This window comes from Athene cunicularia, assembly GCF_003259725.1.
Source record: "Athene cunicularia isolate RWA chromosome 2 unlocalized genomic scaffold, athCun1 chr2_part1, whole genome shotgun sequence".
Taxonomy (NCBI): domain Eukaryota; kingdom Metazoa; phylum Chordata; class Aves; order Strigiformes; family Strigidae; genus Athene; species Athene cunicularia.
Genome location: NW_020799095.1, coordinates 33,407,585 through 33,411,666, shown reverse-complemented (window position 1 = coordinate 33,411,666; position 4,082 = coordinate 33,407,585). Strand labels below are relative to the sequence as shown.

The 4,082-nt window shown below is 49.2% G+C and overlaps 1 protein-coding gene across 1 annotated transcript in view; it reads right to left on the bottom strand.

Moving 5' to 3' along the window:
* The window catches only part of LOC113477190 (polycomb complex protein BMI-1-like), a gene marked incomplete at its 5' end in the record, with an annotated part of 11,163 nt that overhangs the window by 4,094 nt on the left and 2,987 nt on the right, over window positions 1–4,082 (bottom strand). The window lies entirely within an intron of this gene.

Genomic DNA, 4,082 nt, shown 5'->3' with positions numbered 1-4,082 from the left:
GGGAAGCCCAAACCGACTTTAAACGGTACATTAGTGACAACATGCGAAGGACCATGTGACCAGATCATTCCTAAAGCTAAATCAACACCTTGTCAACACAATGCAGCGACAAGAGTGAAAAACAAATGTCATTTTCACAGTCTGAAACCCAGAAACCCCCATCGGATGCACTGGCACCAACGTTAGATGCACATATACTATTTAAAATGAGAGGGAATAAGAGGTAAAAGGGAAAGCACACCGGGAGAAAAAACTCTGTCAGCCACCTCAATTGCAGAGTAAATTATTTTCTGTCAACCAGATCCTGAAAAATGTAACGTAACAACGTCGCTCCAACGCAAGCTAGTCATTTCCCCATGTCGGTGCTCCCAACACACCAGCTCCTACCCTTGGTCCCCACTCTTCCCGAGGCAGAGTTTGCGAGCCACCTCTCACGGCAGCACCCTGAGAGCTGGAGAAACCTCAAGACGCGAGGTTCTCCCCAGCCGCTCTCGAACTTCGATGTTAGGCAGCGGGGGGGAAAAAAAAAAAAAAAAGGAAAAAAAAAAGCCCAAACCAGAAAAAAAAAAAACAAGGCGACAACCCAACAACACACCAAGCGCTTTCTAAAAGCTTTGAATTTTGGCCAAACTGCCCAGGACAGGGGTACAATATTCCTCAAGGAGTGTGCACAGCGCCAACGAGCGACCCTAGCCAGGAAACTTCTCTTGCTGCTGCAGGAGAACCCTCGAGTGAGCAGCAGATAAAACTCCCCTGCGAGAAACCACAGCCGACCAGCACCCAGAAAAGCAAAGTATAAGAAGCACCAAGTCAGCCCAGGTCCCCAAAGCTGCTCCTAGCCCCGTGCGGGAAAGCTAGACCCCCGCTGCATTGTACTGCGTTTAAATGTCGCTTCCAGGGTCCCTGACCCTCCGCTTCTTACTTTTAAACTGACACCGAGGGTTTGCTTTTCCCAGAAAAGGCAGAGCCGGGGCTTCTGCACTTCTCTCTGAAGAGTCCAGTGCCCTGAAGCCGGCGACTCTGAGGTGCCTTTAGGTACTTAAACATGGACAGGCTGCTTTCACGGTTCTGTGTTTTATTTGTTCAAGCCACTACCTTATAATTCATAAATATCTGAACCAAAAAACCCAGCGGTGACCGAGGTCACGCAAGTCGGCTGACCGAGAATTCCTTCCTAGCCCTGAGAGACTGGGACAAACCTTTCAAGACATTAACGCGTTTATTTCACGCAGGCGTAGCCCCTTCCTAAACGGTGGGGGATTAAATTCAACCGTGAAACCTGTTTTGTCGAAGCAGCTCCTAAACGCGGTTTATTTATTGCCCAAAGTTAGCCCATTTTCAATGTGCTATGAGCTATCTCTGCAATCAGTGATTTTCTGCAGCTAGCCGAACCAGCGCCTCACTTCTCCCCAAAAGCCACCCGAACAGGCACACGCACACGCGTGTCTGTGCCTGCGGGTATGCAAGACGAACGCAGCACATTTTACTACAGCAGCCTGAGCTTAATATTTTGGTACGAGGGAAACCCTTTCAGATTTTTTTCTGCTCGTGCTGATAGCAACGGCGAATACCAACACTTCACACAGTCAATACAAACAGCCTCTTAACCAGGACAATATCTATTTACACACTGACACACGGAACAACTAAACGTAAAATATACGGAGATAATACTCGCTAGAAGTAAACACTGCCAGCCAACTGATTATTTAGAGGCCTTAAACGGGTTATGTCAAAATGAAGAAAAACAGAAGAGCATCTTCCTGCTAAGGATCAGCTACATTATTAAAAATCTATAAAGGCAATAAGCTATCAAACCTTGCCCGACGGGTCTCTAACAGAAAACACATTCATAAAACCCAGAAGCATCGCTCGGCGAGGTTTATGTACTTTGCACCCATCTCCTCTCGGAAAACTCTCTCATGACTAAAGCAGCCGTCACTCTACATCTTCACCCATTATCAGTCAGAGCCACTTTGACTATCGAGGCTGTTATTACTCTTTCGCTTAAGAATGGCCACATATGTTTTAGAGGAGGGACGGTGCTTCTTTCAGAGAAGGCACCCGGAGCTCAAATGCCTCTGCCCAGCTCGCTGCAGCGAGGAAAGACCTGAACATGGGCAACAGAGTGCAAAAGGACCCCAATCCCTCAGATCGCCTCCCTGGAGAGGATACGATCTCTCTGCTTAGAAAATACTCTAAAACTTTAATTTTGTACTGGCTCAGCGATTAGGCAGGTCATGCCTTCGTGTTTCTGGCAAACTGCAACACAAGTCTGTCTCAGTTTCCAGGACGCACTGCACAGAGTCACTGGAAGTAGTTTTACTGGACCGTATTTCCAGAACCTCCCTGAGCTTTGGGACAGTCCCATAAAATAAGTTGCTCTGACCACTACAGACTGAGCAAAAAATCATTTTAACGCCGAGCTTGCAAATGGGCACACACGCCCAGGTTTTCCTCGACTTTTTCTGGAGAGTGGAGGAGTGAACCAAAGTTTCTAGAAGCTGAAAAGTGCCTATCTCACTTTTACAGAAATGCGATTTTTCTGCTTATTTTTACCAGATTATTTGCAAATGTTTATAGTAGACACAGAGGAACATCCCGCGTTATATATTGCCAAGGCCATGCAATTACAAAAACATACACCAGCGACTTTCCTGTGCTGCCCATAAGCAGCACGAGGAGCCCACTCGTGACATCTTTAAGGTCTGACAAAGGATCTCATGTAAATTTACCCTGCCCGGGCTCAGGAGGAAAAAAAAAAAAAAAAAACCCAAACCAAAAAAACCCCAAACCCAACAACCAGAGAAAAGAAATTCAAAAAACCCCCCCTGCGTCCCACAGACACATCACCTTTGCTCCAAAGGCTCCAGCAAACCGCACGCCCCAGCTCCCCAAGATCGCGGCCAAACTGCTCTCCTTACCCCCCAAAAAAGTTATTTCTCGGTGTTGGCCACCCTTTTCCTCTCCCAGCAGGCACAAACTCCCGAACTTTAGCATTTAGAGCAGAAATGTAAGAGGAGACATTGGAAACAACTAGGAACCGCCATCTTACAACCCATCCAATTTCACACAAGTACTTGTCCAACTTAAGTTAATAACATTTTCTGTTGGGTGCCCCGACGCCTAACAACCCCTCCAGGAGGATCGCTACCCCCCGCTGGCTCTGTCTCTATAAAATGGGTGCGTTATCTGACATTTTAACCTCCCCCAGACACATTTCTTTCGGGGAGGACTGAAATCACTTGACCCAGGCAGCTCCAGATTTCACGAACGTCCCTGTTTAATCAAAATCTGCCTTTAAACAAAGGGCGCTCAGGCCGGGCTGGCAGCAGGGTCTGGAAATATAAATATTCTCCTCGGGGGCCATGTGCACAGAAAGGTTTTAGGGGGCGTCTGGAGAAAGAAAGGAACTAAAATTTGCAAATGTGGGTGCGTAACGCGAGCGAGTGCACAGGCTGCTGCTGCGTGTCTGTCTGTGTGTGTGTGTGGCTGGAGCAGCCTGTCAGCGCTTTTCCCATACGGAGAGCTCGGGGGACACCTAGGCTCCCCTTTGCAGCCCCCAAACCGGCCGAAAACCGCCGCCGAGCCCCCTTCGCCCCCCGCCCTTGGTAAGGCGACACCTCGCTTCATACGTACCCGGAAAACGGAGCCGGTGGGTGATGATCGGAGCGGCCAAAAAAGACAATGAAAGTTAAAAGTCGTTCAGCAGAAAATGAATGTGAGCCAAGCGGCCATCTTGAAATGAACTGCAGACGCTGTCAATTGCAATAAGCTTATTGCCGCCGCCGCCGCTGCGCTCCGCTCATTTTAGTTACAAAACACCCGGGTTTTCTCCTCGCGTCCACCGGCCCTTCTCGCTCCCTCGCTCGCCCTCCGTGTTCGCCGCCCGGGCGGCTCAGGCGCTGGGAGCGCACAGTCTCCCCGGTCCGGATGGGTCCTCTCTCCACCAGCCCATTGTCTCTCCCTCTGCCCCCCGCTCCGCCTCGCGGCCTCGCTCGCGTCCCTTTTTTTATTATTATTGGTATTAGTACGAGTATTATTGTTGTTGTTATTTCATAGTTGGTGGCGGGGACCCGGGG